Source organism: Tiliqua scincoides, chromosome 2, assembly GCF_035046505.1.
Source record: "Tiliqua scincoides isolate rTilSci1 chromosome 2, rTilSci1.hap2, whole genome shotgun sequence".
In the NCBI taxonomy this organism is placed as follows: Eukaryota; Metazoa; Chordata; class Lepidosauria; order Squamata; family Scincidae; genus Tiliqua; species Tiliqua scincoides.
The window spans coordinates 267,584,706-267,602,434 of record NC_089822.1 but is presented as its reverse complement, the minus strand read 5'-3'; the positions used below and the strand labels follow the sequence as shown (position 1 = coordinate 267,602,434).

The 17,729-nt window shown below is 46.1% G+C and overlaps 1 pseudogene; it reads left to right on the top strand.

The window, feature by feature from the left end:
• Positions 1–17,729, top strand: part of LOC136639163 (zinc finger protein 585A-like) — a 66,842-nt pseudogene that overhangs the window by 2,594 nt on the left and 46,519 nt on the right.

Below are 17,729 nucleotides of genomic sequence, written 5' to 3'. Positions count from 1 at the left end.
CAGGTAAAAATTTTAATGGTCTTAAGAAGATTCGGCAAAGAGTTAAATAAGGAGTTAAGTAATGAAATTTGGAAAGGTTCATGGAGTAAAAGAATTTTTGTTGGCAACCTTCAGTCTCAAAAGGCTATGATATCACGCTCTGAATAATGAAGAATTTATCTATTAGAATTATGGAAAATTGTTATGAATTTATATGGAGATGGTATTTAACTCCTGTAAAATTGAATCAGAGCAATAAGGATAAAACAAATGTGTGCTGGAGATGTAAAAATGAAATTGGCACTTACTTCCATATGTGGTGGTCCTGCAAAATAATGAAAGAAAATTGGGGAATGATATCTAGAGAGGTTAATGAAAAGTTTGGTATACAGATAAGCCCAATGATGGCTTTTTTGAATGTGTTTAGTAATGAAGATATGGAAATGGGGAAAAAGGAATGAATCCTGGTGATGGTAACTGCTGCAAGACTGGCAGGAATTGGAATAGGAATGGGAAAGGAGATAGAAATGAGGAATGGTATAAGGAAATGTGGAATGTAGCAATAAATGACAAATTAACATGTGAGTTGAAAGTTAAGAAAGGAGTAGTGAAAGAAAATGTATTTATAGATATATGGAAGTTATTTTTAGAGCATACTTTAAGAAGAAAATGAAGATGAAATCATAAAGGATGAAGTTGGAAGAGAATGTATAATTATTCCTGGAGAAGGGGGTGGGGAGCACCAGCAGAATAAAGGGGATAATTGTATATTTATTGTGAGTTTTGTTTGTTTGTTTGTATTTCAGTTATTAAAATAAAATTTTATTTAAAAGAAAATAAATGTTTGGAATGCAGGAAGAGCTTTAGTAAGAACACAAACCTTACCTTACATCCACACTGGAGAGAAACCTTATAAATGCCTGGGATGTGGAAAGAGCTTCTCCTGGAACTCAAACCTGACTTCACATCAGAGATTTCACACTGGAGAAAAACCTTTTAACTGCTCAGATGGTGGTAAGACCTTTTGTAATCACTCTGCCCTTATTAAGCACATGAGAAGCACACAGGGGAGAAACCACACAAATGCTTTGTCTGTGGGAAGAGCTTCAGTCAGAGCTCCAGTCTCACTGCACATAAGAGTATTTAAACAGGGAAGAAACCACACAAGTGTTCCGAGTGTGGAAAGAGCTACAGAAGTAACACAAACCTTCTTTCCCATCAGAGAACTCACACTGGAGAGAAGTCTTAAACAGGCACCAATAAATCTGTTGATGATTGGAGTGTGGAAAGAGTGTCAGTAAATGCAGCTCTTAGTCCAAACACTGAGGAGGAATTCTAGACGCTGAGCTTTGTCCAGATGCAGCCCAGTCACAGCTGTGGGTGGATCGAAGCTTCTCACGAGAAAGGAGTCATATTGATACTCAGAGAGTGGCGAAACCAGGCCTGATTCCATGCCAGGGAATCCTTAAGAGGGGCTACAGAGAACCAGAATTGGAGCCCAACAGACACTGCAGAGGGAGAGGTGTGTTGGGGGTGTTGCAAGGTCAAGAGCAAAGTTCAAAAGCAAACTCAGTAAGCAAGAGTGGTGATCGTCTGCAAGCTTTATTTTGTTGCCAGCAGCGGACCTCTCAGGGACTCCTTGTCCAAAGTGAAGAGAGCAATGAGAGCCATCTGGGAACTCTCAGAGAGAGAGAGAGAGAGAGAGAGAGAGAGAGAGAGAGAGAGAGAGAGAGTTTCCAGTGTGTGCCTCTCCCTTATATTGGATTCTGGCTCCTTTGTTTGAGGAATCTTACATTTCATTGGCTGATGTGTGACATCAGAGATGGAGGCCTTCTCAGGATTAGCCACAGATAACTTTGTCTTTTGCTCTTATCTTTTGCTACTCTTTACTTATTTATTACTGGCCTTTGGTATGTCTTTGCTTATCTCTGGCCATTCCTCACTGGCTTGACCCTGACATGTTTCAAACAGCCATCTGCTTTTCTATTTAACATTCTTTCTGTCTGGTCTCATTAATCACTGTGAGCCTTCTGCCAACCTCTGTTTAACTAAACTTTTTGGTCTTTTCTTCTATTCCATGTGTGATTCTCCATTTGTGACTTGTTATTGTGATGCATAGTGGTATAAACATATTTAATACAAGACGACCCAACTTCTTATTGTAAATAAGGATTTTAAGAGACTTTTCTCTTTATTTCAATTAAATCTAGCCCCTCCTGTCAGCGTTTAGCTCTGACAGAGGTTCTTCAGGAATGTTTTGCTAATTAGGGGCAAATTTATTTAAAATCATATTATCTTGTTCCTGTCTACAGGTTCTTGTTACTTGTAACAGGTCAGGTTCTTGTTCCTGTCTACAGGTAGACCACAGCTGCGATACAAGGACATCTGCAAGAGGGATCTGAAGGCCTTAGGAGTGGACCTCAACAAGCGGGAAACCCTGGCCTCTGAGCGGCCCACTTGGAGGCAGGCTGTGCAGACAATCTACACAGATTAGAAGACAATCTGACACAGATTAGAAGACACAGATTTAGAATGACAATCTGTCCAGGACCCATTGGAAGTGATGTCATGGCTGGAAGTGACATCATCAAGCACAATAAAAAATGATTAATAATTAAATTAAAGAAAAACCAACTAATTAAATAAGGGGAAGCCAGCCCTGTTCCACCAAGCGAAATTTCTCTGTAGCCTGCTTGCAAGAACACCCCCTCACAAACACAAAAATAGCAGTGAGATTTCAGCCCCCCCCCCCAATGCCCAGTTCAGTGTAAGTTCTTATATTTCAAGCATCAGGACCCATCTGGCTTTGCAAGTCTAAAAACAAATAAAATGGGCCTTACCAGCTGAAGCCTGTTTTGTTCTTTGAGGGGTTGCTGCTGTCTGGAGCATTTGTTGAGCTCCACTGTCATCAGATCAGGACCATGCAGCTAGCCTTGCATTCTCCTTTGCCTGGCTTGACCAGGAGGCAAAGCACCTTTGCTTACTCATGAGTAAACACGACCATGTGGCTTGCTTTCTCTTTCCATTGGGCTCAATACATTCGTCTGCTTGGAGGGAGGGACTTCCTTCTTGGGTGTTCTTTGGGGGCTGCTTTTACTGCGTACAGACCATTGTGGTGTCAAAGTACCCCCCCATAGACTGTTTTGAATTCCATTCACTTCAATGTACAGCATAGAGACAGTGCAGATATTTCCCCTCTCACTTCTGTGTCTCTCAGGTGGAGCTCACAGGAAGGCCATCTAAGCTTTGAACTCGGAAACAACCATCACCTTTTATCACTGGCCTTGCCAAGGTGGGGAAAAGCAGCCTCTCCAGCTACTTGCCTTGCTAGCTGCCTCCTTTCACTCCCCCAAACCCCACCAAGCTAAGAACAGCAGCAGGACCAGGATCCAGCCGCACCCAGATGGAGCAGAGCTAAGCCAGTGCCTTTGATCAGCTCATAGTCTCCCTCCTCTTAATAGGAAAGGAATAGTGAATGGAATCCAAAGCAGTCTATGGGGGGTTGTTCGAGTGTATAGACTGGACAGCAATTCCGCTTTGCATGCTAGCCAGTGGGGTGGAGGTTGTATGGGGCCTGGCCTGGATTCTTGGACAAATTTCTGACCTTTGGTTGCAGTCAAAGACACCTGCTTCTTTCCTGAAGGGCAGAACCCAGGAACTGGGAAACGCAAGGGAAACTCCCAAGAGTGTGTGAGTTCTTGAGCAGGACTGTGGCATTGTGTCCCTTCAAGCCATGCCTTGCAACTATGGGGGAGCCTAAGAAGAGCCACGCTGGAGCAGGCCAAGGGCTCATCTGGTCCAGCTTCCTCTGTCTGTGGCCCACCACGTGGCTTGGGGAACAAGGACACTCAAGATGCACGTATCCTGTTGTCATTCCCTTGCATCTGGTATGTCTGAGGTAGTCTACTTCTAAAACCTGAAGTCATGGCTTGTAACCAGTAATGGAATTTCCCTCTTTAAAACTGCTCAATAACTTTTTAAGGGCCTTTAGGCCAGGTGCCATAACTGCATGCTGTGGCAAGGAGTTCCATAGATTAATTACATGCTGAGGAACTTCTGGAAGGCTATTGAAATCACCTTCCCTTGGCTTTGGTCTGGATGCAGGTGTTCCTGTAGGAGAGGATCCTGTGAACCCCCTTCACTTCCCACTGGCCACTTCTTGGTGCTTTTTCTCTAACAGGAGCTCAATGTGGCAATCTTGACCACCCTTTGTTTCTTTCTAGAGCTTTCTGCACATTGGTGTTACTTTTGTGAGGTGTTCCATGGAGAAGCAAAACCCCACAGTCCTCCCACTAGAGAAGAGACCAGTAGGAACTGGAGATGCATCCCATGTCCTGCAGCCCAGGCGTACTGGTGAATTCCCTCCACAGACTGAAGAGGTGAAAGAGAACCCTGTTGCCGGATGGGCAGAGAGATGGGAAGCCCAATGGCAGGAGTTCCTGGAGAGAGTGAGGTCCCAGGAGGTGCTGGAAGAGGCTGCAATCTGCTGTGAGGCTAAAGTCTTGTTGTCTTCCTACTAGCAACAGACAAAAACCTGCAGGGGTCCCAAGGAAGAGTAGGTGTTAGGTGTCCATTGCATTGCATAGTCGGGTGTATTTGACACGATTAGAGTAGGTTACTCTGGCGGGGACCCTTGAGAGACCCTGAGCTGTGGGGTCTAATTTGGAGCAAGTGGTCTAATTGGCTTAAATTGGGCAAGGGTCTCAACACACAAAATCTATTGTTCCAGCTAGATTTAGATGCTGCCATCCAGCATCCAAGTTCCATTTGTTGAATTCCCCTTGTGACACTTGAGTATGTTAGATTCAATGCTGGACAGGTTACAAGTCATGGGAGGTATGTGCAAGTGCCTGGTTTGAGAGGTAGTCTACATCAGAGTGCCAGCTATGGGGAGGGCACCAGGATGCAGGTTGTGTCTTAAGAACAGCCCCTCTGGATCTGGCCATAGGCCCATCTAGTCCAGCTCCCGGTATCTCACAGTGGCCCACCAAATGCCCCAGGGAGCACACCAGATAACAAGAGACCTCAACCTTGTGCCCTCCCTTGCATCTGGCATTCTGACATAGCCCATTTCTAAAATCAGGAGGTTGCACATACACATCATGGCATGTAACCCATAATGGATTTTCCCTCCAGAAACTTGTCCAATCCCCTTTTAAAGGCATCCAGGCCAGATGCCATCACCACAAGCTGTTTCAAGGAGTTCCACAGACCAACCACACGCTGAGTAAAGAAATATTTTCTTCTGTCTGTCCCCACTCTCCCAACACTCAACTTGGTGCTGAAAAAGGGGGAAAGTCTTAGGAAAAGGGAAGAGCTTTGGTAATCCAAATCTGCTACCACCAGCCCAGGAGCAGTGGCGTTTGGAGGTCATTTGGCACCCAGGGCTTGTGAATTTTTGTAAAAATGAGAAATTGTATCTCCTTCCAAGAGATGTCATCAGGTCATGACCTAATGAGGTTACAGGGATTCTTTGAAAAGCCAGTGCCATGGTGGAAGCCAACATTGAACAATGCTCCAGAACTGGTGAGTGGCCCACACTGCATCAAGACTCCTGAGTCAGGAAACATCCTGTGTCCAAGTGAAAGATTAGAGATTTTCTGTCTATTTCATCAGTCCATGTGCCTCCTTTGCACGTTCGTTTTCTGCCATAATAAATCATAACAAATACATGCATAATTTCTGCTATCAGTGACTTGCATGCCAGTATAACTCATTCTAGTTCCCACACTTTTGACACTCATGACACTGATACCTTTGTTCCATGCCAGCTTATATAAAGAGACATTTACCTGAAGCCCCACCCTCTGATCCCAACTGTGCAGCATGAGGTTGTCTAAGGAAATGTCACTGGCACAGGATCCATGGTTTCACAGCCCAATCTTATACATTTTCAGCTCATTGCCTTAGAACACTCCCAGTGAGTCAGAAACATGTTACCAATTTGGTCCTTATACATCCTAGCCTCCTGAGGTGTAAACACACCACAAGAGCACAGGGTAAAACACCAAACATTGGTGTTAAATTAGGGTAAAAGGGCTTGTGCATGTTCCCCTGACTGGCCAAGCACCCCAAGAAGGTGAACATACAAGTTCTCAGTGCAAGTTGTTCTCAGGTAGCTACCACCACCCCTTCTAAACAGCCAGTCCTTCAGCCAATGAGAAGCTGAAGTCTGTTAGGTAAGAACCAGGGTATGTCCTACTTCAGAGCAGGGAGCAGTCAAACATGCAGACACAGCAGAGTCTTCAGGTGCAATTGTATTTGAGTACAAAGCCATATACAAAATTGTTAGAGCTATCCAGGTCATACACATGAAATAAAGCAGTTCAGAGTTGCCTATTTACAGTCCATTTTTCTTAAGGCAAAGGCAAAGTCAGCCCATGGTCATTTGCAGTGTTTGTTCCGACAAGGCCTCATAAGAACATAAGAACAGCCCCACTGGATCAGGCCATAGGCCCATCTAGTCCAGCTTCCTGTATCTCACAGTGGCCCACCAAATGCCCCAGGGAGCACACCAGATAACAAGAGACCTCATCCTGGTGCCCTCCCTTGCATCTGGCCTTCTGACATAGTCCATTTCTAAAATCAGGAGGTTGCGCATACACATCATGGCTTGTACCCCGTAATGGATTTTTCCTCCAGAAACTTGTCCAATCCCCTTTTAAAGGCGTCCAGGCCAGACGCCATCACCACATCCTGTGGCAAGGAGTTCCAAAGACCAACCACACGCTGCGTAAAAAAATATTTTCTCTTGTCTGTTCTAACTCTTCCAACACTCAATTTTAGTAGATGTCCCCTGGTTCTGGTGTTATGTGAGAGTGCAAAGAGCATCTCCCTATCCACTCTGTCCATCCCCTGCATAATTTTGTATGTCTCAATCATGTCCCCCCTCAGGCGTCTCTTTTCTAGGCTGAAGAGGCCCTAATGCCATAGCCTTTCCTCATAAGGAAGGTGCCCCAGGCCAGTAATCATCTTAGTCACTCTCTTTTGCACCTTTTCCATTACCACTAAGTCCTTTCTGAGATCTGGTGACCGGAACTGGATGCAATACTCCAGGTGTGGCCTTACAATCGATTTGTACAATGGCATTATAATATTAGCCATTTTGTTCTCAATACCTTTCCTAATGATCCCAAGCATAGAATTGGCCTTCTTCACTGCCGCCGCACATTGGGTCGACACTTTCATCGACCTGTCCACCACCACCCCAAGATCTCTCTCCTGATCTGTCACAGACAGCTCAGAACCCATCAGCCTATATCTAAAGTTTTGATTTTTTTGCCCCAATGTGCATGACCTTACACTTACTGACATTGAAACGCATCTACCTTTTTGTTGCCCATTCTGCCAGTCTGGAGAGATCCTTCTGGAGCTCCTCACAATCACTTCTGGTCTTCACCACTCGGAAAAGTTTGGTGTCGTCTGCAAACTTAGCCACCTCATTGCTCAGCCCTGTCTCCAGGTCGTTTATGAAGAGGTTGAAGAGCACCGGTCCTAGGACATATCCTTGGGGCACACTGCTTTTCACTTCTCTCCATTGTGCAAATTGACCATTGACACCCACTCTCTGCTTCCTGGCCTCCAACCAGATCTCAATCCATGAGAGGACCTGTCCTCTGATTCCCTGACTGTAGAGTTTTTTCCAAGATTGGATGTCCACCCAGGCTCCTCAGCATCATCAGGTCTTTCCACAAGGACATGAAGGGCACTGTTGTCTTCGATGGCTCCACATCAGACCCTTTTGACATCCGAAGCGGAGTGAAGCAGGGCTGTGTTCTTGCACCAACCTTGTTTGGGATTTTCTTCGCTGTCCTGCTGAAGCAGGCCTTTGGAACTGCAACAGAAGGCATCTATCTCCGGACCAGATCAGATGGAAAGCTCTTCAACCTCTCCAGACTGAGAGCAAAGTCCAAAGTTCAGCTGAAATGTCTGCGTGTCTTCCTCTTTGCTGACGATGCAGCTGTCACTACCCACTCTGCCAAAGATCTCCAGCAGCTCATGGATCATTTTAGCAAGGCCTGCCAAGATTTTGGACTGACAATCAGCCTGAAGAAAACACAGGTCATGGTTCAGGATGTGGACTCACCTCCCTGCATTACAATCTCTGCACATGAACTGGAGGTTGTCCATGACTTTGTGTACCTTGGCTCAACAATCTCTGACACTCTTTCTCTCGATACTGAGCTAAACAAACGCATCGGTAAAGCAGCTACCACATTTTCCAGACTCACAAAGAGAGTCTGGTCCAACAAGAAGCTGACGGAACATACCAAGATCCAGGTCTACAGAGCTTGCGTCCTGAGTACACTTCTGTACTGCAGCGAGTCATGGACTCTTCGCTCACAACAGGAGAGGAAACTGAACGCATTCCACGTGTGCTGCCTCCGATGCATCCTCGGCATCAGCTGGCAGGACAAAGTTCCAAACAACACAGTCCTGGAACGTGCTGGAATCCCTAGCATGTATTCACTGCTGAAACAGAGACGCCTGCGTTGGCTTGGTCATGTCGTGAGAATGGATGATGGCCGGATCCCAAAGGATCTCCTCTATGGAGAACTCGTGCAAGGAAAGCGCCCTACAGGTAGACCACAGCTGCGATACAAGGACATCTGCAAGAGGGATCTGAAGGCCTTAGGAGTGGACCTCAACAGGTGGGAAACCCTGGCCTCTGAGCGGCCCGCTTGGAGGCAGGCTGTGCAGCATGGCCTTTCCCAGTTTGAAGAGACACTTTGCCAACAGTCTGAGGCTAAGAGGCAAAGAAGGAAGGCCCATAGCCAGGGAGACAGACCAGGGACAGACTGCACTTGCTCCCGGTGTGGAAGGGATTGTCACTCCCGGATTGGCCTTTTCAGCCACACTAGACACTGTGCCAGAACCACCTTTCAGAGCGCGATACCATAGTCTTTCGAGACTGAAGGTTGCCAATGCAAGAGTTTTTTCAGTAGCCTTTGGTGAGGGACCGTGTCGGACACCTTCTGAAAGTCCAGATATATAATGTCCACGAGCTTCACATTTCACCCATACACAGGTGGAGCTGCAGGGAGAGACTTGAATGGGATTCAGCACCGGAGCTGGTTATGCCCGGTTAAATAGAGTGTGGCTGCACAGGTGTTCAGGTAGTCATGCTATCACAGTAGATTACAACTTGCCCTGAACCAACTGTTTGCAAACCTGGCCTAGAGCTAACAAAGTCCTACAGGCCAACTCCTCAGCTGTTGCAAGCACTGAGCACCCCAAACTCCAGGGACTCACAGCCCAACCCTGGTCTTGGCCTGAGCTCACCTAACCCTGATGTATGCCAGAATCCTGACAGGGCAGCACCACTCACCCCAGCAGTGAATCTCAGTAGCCCATGCCAGGCTCCAGGCAAGAGGACCTTTCCCTGGTTTTTCATCAAGCACCACTGCTGGAATGCCTCAGCATGTTCTGAAACAGACAGTCAACATGATGCTCACCTCCCACATCCTATCCATGTGTCCTGGCAGCAGCTGGCTGTCTGGTCAGCAGGACAGTGGTCCTGTGGCTTGCATCCTGGTAAGAGCGATCTATGCTGAGTCAGGACAGGCCTTGGGCTCTACAAACACCATCAATACCTCCACCGCTTGCTTCATCCTCAACCAGCCAGGGTCCATAAGTTTCTCAACTCATTAGAGCTATTGGGGTCCTCAACTTGGGCTCCTTCATGCAGGCCAGGTGTCTTCTTCAGGTGAACTACAATTCCCAGGAGGCCTTGCTAATCCCAAATTACCAACACCTGGCTCCTGCTACTCTATTAAGAGGAGGAAGGCTTGCAGCTCATAAAAGGCACTTGCTTAGGTGTGCCCTCTGCTCCATCAGGGTGTGGCTGGATCCTGGTCCTAGCTTGGTGGGGATTTGGGTGAGTGAAAGGGAAGACTTTGCACCTCCAAAGGGGAGGCTAACAAGGCAGGCAGATGGAGAGTCTGCTTTTTCCCACCTTGGACAAAGCCAGAGATAAAAGGAGATGGTTGTTTCTATGTTCCAAGTTCACATGACCTCCATTTGGGAGCCACAGAACTGAGGGGGGAAAGTCTGCACTGCCTTTCTTCTTTACGTGAACTGAATTCCAAGCAGCCTATGTAGGGTCACTTGAGAGAGTTCAGTTTCACAGGCAGTATACATACCTCTGAATGCCAGTTACTGGGGAGCAATGGGGCAGGGGGAGCTGCACCCATCTTCTGCCTTTGAGGCATCAGGTGGCCACTGTGCAAAAAGGTTGGATGGAGACTGGGTGGAGGACAGCTCTGACCTATCAGGGCAGTTCTCACTTGGTTATGGGTTCCCACATGCAGGCTTGTTGATCTTCAGTGAGGTTGTGGCATTCTGCCCCTTCAAGCCATGCCTTGGAGTTATGAGGGGCCTGTTAAGGAGGTGGCAGACTGTCTTGAGATGTGTCCCAAGAGATGCCCTGCTGGATCAGGCCAAGGGCTCATCTGTTCCAGCTTCCTGTATTTCACACTGGCCCACTGGCTGCCTTGGGGGAGTGTTCAGGACACCCATATCTTCCTGCCATGCCCTTGCACCTGGCATATTGGAGGTAGTCTACTTCTAAAACTTGGAGGTTGTACTTGCCCCTCATGGCTTGAAGTTGTAACCAATGATGGACTTTTCCTCCTTAAATCTGTCCAGTCTCCTGTTAAAGGCACCTAGACTAAAAATCATGATAACATCTTGTGGCAAGGAGTTCCACAGATTGATTACCTGCTGGGAAACAGCTGGAAGGCTGCTGAAACGACCTTCCCTTGGCATTGTCCTCAGTGTGGATGCAGGGGATCCTGTTGGGGAGGCTGCTGAACCCCCTCAATTCCCACTGGCCACTTCCAGGTGATCCTCTTTCTATTATTTCCCAGACAGAGCTCAAGGTTGTAATCTTGACCACTCTGTTTCTTCCTAGAGCTTTCTGCACTTTGGTGTTACTTGTGTGGTGTACCATGAAGAAGCAAAACCCCACAGTCCTCCCACTAAAGAAGAGACCAGTAGGAACTGGAGATGCATCTCAAGACCCACAGCCCACAGGTAGCAGTGAATCCCCTCCAAGGACAGAGGCGGAGGAAAAGGACCCTGTTGCAGGACAGGCTCAGAGATGGGAAGCCCAGTGGCAGGAGTTGCTGGAGAGAGTGAGGTCCCCGGAGATGCTGGAGGAGGCTGCACTCTGCCAGGAGGCTAAGATCTTGCTGGCCTGCTTTGAGCAAGAGACAACAATCTGCAGCAGTCCCAAGAAAGAAGGGGCCAGGAAGCACACCACAGAGCCGATCCTTGCTATCCTGCCACTGGAGTTGCAAAGCTGGCTTGAGGAACGTGGCCAGCAGACCTGCTCCAAGGCAGTGGACTTGGCCGAAGCTTTCTCGTACAGGCAGCGAGAGTCCTGGAGGTGGGAAAAGCAGGTGAGCCATTTCCCTTGCTCTTTGGCCTGTGCCGAAGTGGCTGTCACCTCTGTCCACCTGCTTCAGGCTGGGGGTTGGACTACATGACCTCTTGGGCTCCTTCTAGGATTCTACATGGGGCTGTTGGATGTCCCTGCCTGGGTAGAGTGGCGTCTGCCTTGTCACTCATCTGGGCTCCACGGATGGAGTGTTCATCAATTTCGTAATGCTCTGAGGGCTGGTGATTTATATGTGTACATGAGATAGATATGTAGCTAGCAAGACTTTTAAAAATTGGAGTGCCTGCAATGTGTGGTCCTTCTTGACAAGGTGTCCTTGAAGTTGCCTCCTTTCTCTGTCTTCAAGTGGCCACATTCAATTCATTCATTTTCTGGCTGAATTTGGTGTGCCTGTCAGCCCTGGCCCATTCTTGAGGTCACCTGATGTGGGTTGCACCAGCAGCAGATGATGAGGGGGCCAACTTGGGGTGCGATTCAGCTCAAGTCCACCAACAACTCAAGCTTCTGTGATCTGCTTCCCACTCACTCAAGCCAGAAGCAGGTCACTCCCCTCCTTACCATGAAGCTCATAAGATGGTTCGAAACTTGGATGAGCAGGACCTGTTTCATGCACAGGTTTTCATCTACAGCGTGTGTGCTGTCCCTGTAAATGCATCTGGAATTCCCACTTGTCCAGGTTCCGTGCCAGCGCGTGAGGATGATAGAAAGGGCTTTGATTGGTTTTTGTAGCACAGAGGTGGTAGACCTGAGATGGCATCAGGTGGCATTACAATCCCATTGTTAATCTACTGGCAGGTTTGTATGGATGCAAGTTGTCCAGGTTCCCAGTCCCAAATGGGTCACGCTGCCCTCATGCTGGTTGACCTCTGCAGCCTTGCTCATTTGGGGACCTGAGTACCAGAGTCCTGCTTCCATATGAACCTGCCCGTGGATTAACGTGTGGGGCAAAGCTCCTCTTCCATGCCCCATCAACATCCAGCCTGCATCGAACTGGGAGGTGGTAGAGACTTTCCTGTGCTGCCAGCCTAAGATTGAGGAACAGCCTCCTAAGGAGCGAGGCAGAGTCTCCTCTCTTGTGAGACTCTTCTTTGCATTGCTGTGGTGGGCCTGCACATTCCTGTGGATATTTGCAATGTGCTGGTGTTGCGCCTAGTCTGTGTTGGCTGCCTTGAATGCTGACTATGAAATGGAACAATGTTGGATAAAAATGCACATTCAGGGAGAGGGTCCATTATTCAGTGAATCAATTCTGAGTTTGGGATTGTTGAGTCTCGTGACCCAGGACTATGGGTGAAACTAGGGCCAGTAAGTAGGCAGGGGTTGAATTGCCCTCTTCCATGTAGCCCTTCCCCTACAAGCCCCCCACCCCAAGACCTCTATCCTGAAACAGCCCCTCTTCTGCTCCAGCAGGTGGCAGCTGTCAGCTCTTCCTCTGCTGTCCAGAAGAATCCATCTGACCTCATGCAGGAAGAAGGGGAGCGGAACCTCTTGGGTAAGGAGGGAGGTGCCTTTTATGGTCCAAGTTTGGACCACCCCTTCTGGGCCAGCTTTAGCTCTGTTTTTGCTTCTCCTTTCAGAGAGCTCAGCATCTCTCCAACATTTCCAGAGCAGGGCTGCTTGACCCCTTTCTCTGGCAGGCACCCCTTCTCTGGGTACAGCTGCTGGGTGCATCAGCGGGTAATGTGACCCACAACATGGAAGGGATGTCTCCACTCACAGCTGACTTCTGATCTTGCTGCCATTTTGCATCCCCCATGCCTCTTTTTTGCCATGAAACAGAGTGGTGATGGAGTTGGTGAGGAGGGCAGATCAGGCCTGGGAGGGGTGTAGATTGGGCAACCATGGCATACTCTGAATCTGGATGCTCTTGCTGGGCTTGGTCCATCTTCTAGGGTCAACCTGAACTTTAAATGGTAGAAGTCCATGCTGATCCTTGGCACCTGCTGGGGGTGACTGTGGGGCAAGGGAAAAATGTTTCCTTACCCCAAGGAGGCCTCCAGTGGTGAAGAATGCCCCGTGGGATACAACAAAAGCTGACCCCATGCTGCAGCATTGTCAAGTGGGAATTACTTGGAATTGGGCTGCCTGAGATGGGGGAGGATATGGGTTGGGACAAAGGGAATGAAATCCATGTGCATAACTCTGGAGGGGCTGTGTTTTCCCTTGGACTCTTACCAAGTGTCTTTCCTGCAGGGCGTACAGTGGACTGCAAAAATGAGAGGGACCCACCTGGGATGTTGTTGGAAAGAGAAGAAGAAGAGACCCTTCTGGGTTTGGAAAGCCCAACGAAGCAAGAGGGAAACACCACAGAAGAAAAGATGGAGAAATTGATTCCTTGTCTGGGAGGAGCCCTCCAGGAACCAGAGAAACAGACAGAAAAGAGGGGGAGCAAGCGTAGTGGCAGCATCCCCACAGAGGAAAAGCTGAACAAAGCCCTGATGCTTGAGGAGAGCTCCAGTCAGAGCAGCACATCTGCATGTGTAACTCCCCACACAGGGAAAAGACCACACATATGTTCGGAGTGTGGAAAGACATTTGCTCGGAGTGATGTCTTCAGAGTACACCAAAGAACACACACAGGAGAGAAGCCATACGAATGCCCTCACTGTAGCAACAGGTTTACTGATGGCTCAACTTTTAGAAAACATCTAAGAATCCATACAGGAGAAAAACCATATAAATGTTCTGACTGTGGAAAGACCTTCAGGCACAAATACTCCCTTGAAAGTCATCAAAACACTCACATAGAGAAGCCATATAAATGTTCTGAGTGTGGAAAGACCTTCAGGTATGAACAGTCCCTTGAAAATCATCAAAACATTCACACAGGAGAGAAACCTTATTCATGTACAGACTGTGAAAAGAGCTTTACCCGGAGAACACACCTCAAAGAACATCAAAGAATCCACACAGGAGAATCCAAACCATCCTATAAATGTTTGGTTTGTGATAAGAGCTTCGCCTCAAAACGCAACCTTAAAGTACATGAGAACATTCACAGAGAAAAGAAGCCCTATGCATGCCCTGACTGTGACAAGACCTTTAGGCAGAAAACACACCTTATTGTACATCAGAGAATCCACAAAGGAGACAAACCTTTTCAATGTTCTGTGTGTCATAAGAGCTTTAGGCAGAAAAATCACCTTACTGTACATCAAAGAATCCACACAGGAGACTATCCTCATAAATGTTCTGTGTGTGATAAGATCTTCAGGCACATCACAACCCTTACAAACCATCAGAAGATTCATACAGGAGAGAAACCTTATAAGTGTTCAGAGTGTGGAAAAAGCTTCAAGCAGCGAAAAAGCCTTAAATCTCATCAAAATATTCACACACCTGCGAAACTATATAAATGCTCCAAGTGTGGAAGGACCTTCAGCTGCAGTGAAAGCCTTGAACTACATGAAAAGTCACACTGAGCAGGGGGAGAGTGTCCCATGCTGTAGCAAGAGCTTGGGAGAAGAATCAAGCCTTGAGTAATGCAGGAGAAGATGCCAACGTGACTGCCTGGGACATGGATGCAGTTTCAACCACAGCACAGCAATTCCTTCCTCTATTTTAAATAACCCACCCAGTGGCGAAAATTCTGTCTGAATCTCCCAGTACCCTGATCAATCTGGGGACCTGCATTTCTGAAGCTCTCAAGGTAGCCACACAGGCCAAATGGTTGTCCTGTATGGAACTTGCAGCCTAATGGTTTCCAGTGCCTGGTTAGTTCTTCATGGGATGTTTTAGCTGATGGTTTCATTGGTTTGTGTGCTCCAATTGCCCTTTTATTCCTTCTAGGAGAAAATCAGAGAGATTTTAGCATTTCTGCTGTGCAGCGGCAGCCAGAGAGGCTCCTCACAGAAGTCCTGCTGTGCAAAGATGGCCCAGTGCAGGCTCTGCTGATATCTGGGCTGGATTAGATCCTAAGGAAATCTGACAGTGGGTGAAATTTGAATTCTCCTCTTTGGCACAGAAACAAAAGTCCTTCCAATCAGTAGAAATGCAGGTTGTGTTTTTGACATTGTGTTCTGTCTAAACCAGGTTTCAAGCTGCTATGGCCATTTTTAAAATCTAGGATAGAAATATTTTACCTTAGAAATTAATAGGAGTAATTGTGAGATACACATTTTATTTGGTAATTGCTTATCTTAATTATGTTTTCTAATAAATTTGTGTTTATTTTCTTCCACGTCTCTTTATTGCCCAAGACATCTCAGAAGTTCACCCACACATCAAGAGCTGGCATGAAATGGAGAATGATTCATTTGAAAATGATGTTCATTTTTGGATGGGAAACTTTTCTGTGCTTAAACGTATCTGATCTTGAACTTTGATGGTTCTGATCTGAGCTGTTCAGAGGCACTAACCTTCTTGGCTACTCTGCGACCTGGGAAGAGTTCTAGTTCTGCAGCATTTTGTACACACTGGGGGTAGTAGAGTAGCAGGAAAAGTATTGCAGGAGCCACAAGGTGCCAATGTACAAGGCCTCTCCCACTCTCCAGTGGAGCCATTCAGGGTAACAGCTCTTAGGGCAAGTGGGCGGTGCTTACATAGTGTGCTATAGCACCTGCAATTCTTACCTGGCCCCTCCCTCTAGCTATGCTACTGCTAGCTAGTCCCATCTCTGCTCAATATTTACATCTTCCCCATCCAATCCAGCTTCCTGTATCTCCCAGTGGCCTACCAAATGCCTGAGGGAGCACCTGGGATTGACTTCTCTTCCATTAATCTGCCCAATCCCCATCTAGGCATTCAGGTGCCATTGCAACATCCTTTGGCAAGGAGTTCCACATGTTAATTACATGCTGGGTCAAGAAGTTGTGATGATAGTTCTAATATTAAAACCAGAGAAAGATTCAACAAATATGGAATAGTGTAGATCAATCTCATTAATAAATCAAGATGCAAAATTTTTTACAGCTATATTGGCTAAGAGATTAAATGGTTGTCTAGGAGAGTATATAGGGGAAGATCAAAATGGCTTCATGAAGGGAAGGCAGATGGCAGATGTCATGAGAAGAGAACTTGACTTGATGTATATAAGAACAGCCCCACTGGATCAGGCCATAGGCCCATCTAGTCCAGCTTCCTGTATCTCACAGTGGCCCACCAAATGCCCCAGGACATGGATGGCAGATGTGATGAGAAGAGAACTCAACTTGATGTATATAGCAAAAGAATTAAAATTAAAGGCAGGGATTTTGGCCTTGGATATCTTTAAGGCTTTTGATTCTGTGGAATGGTTAGCCTGAAAGAAGTTATTGGAGGAATTGGGATTTGGTACCTGTTTCAACCATGTAAGTGAACAGCTATACACTGATAATGTGGCTATGGTACTTGTGAATGATGGAGTGACGGGTAATATTAATCTAGGCTGAGGAGCAAAAGAGGGATGCCCCTTATCTCCATGTTTATCGAATTATTAGCAAATGTAATAAGGAAGGATATAGAAATAAAAGCGATAGGCTATACAGAAACAACTAAGATTAGTTTATTGACATATGATATCTTACTTACATTGGAAGGCCCATTAAAGTCAACTGAGAGGATTAAAAAGCATTTAAAGATATTTGGAGAAATAACTGGGTTACAGGTGAATGAGAATAATAAATCAGAATGTATGGTGATAAATTATGAGAAGGAATAATGAAAGGAAAATTTGAAGGGAGACTGAATAAGTATAAAATATCTTGGGATAAACATTGAGTGGAATTTCCAAGATGCAATAAAAGCAAATTTAGCAAAGTTAAAAAAGAGATTAAAGAGAAAATGAAGGATTATCAAAAATTAAATTTATCATAGTTTGGGAGAATTACACATTGTGAAATGAAAATACCTAAAATTTTGGATTTATATATTTTGGATTTTACCCTTAGAGATGGGTGATAAAGAACTTAAAGAATGGCAGAATATGATTAATTACTTTTGTAATTGTAATAAAAGACTGAGAATAAGTAAGAACTTATGGTATTCATCTCAGAAAGGAGGAGGACTAGGAATGCCACATTTAAAGCTATACTATGCAGCAAATCAATTGAGACATGTGCCTGTAATTATTAATAGCAATAAGCTAATTTGGATTAATTGGGAGTTAGGTAATAGCTTAGGAGAGATTGAAAGCTTTTTTTTTAAAGAGAAGAATAAGGAATTAGTCAGCAAAATTATGAACTCTTTCTTACAAAGTTTGATGTATTGTTGGATGAGTTATAGGGCTGTATTGAGTCCAGCTATCTCATCATTTAGTGTAGTGACGGATGTAGGAGTGTTTCCAGAAAATCTGAAGAGTTTAAAGAAGAAACTGAGGAAACAGAGTAATAAGACTTAGAGATTGGATGGAGAAGATGAGTAATAAAGAACA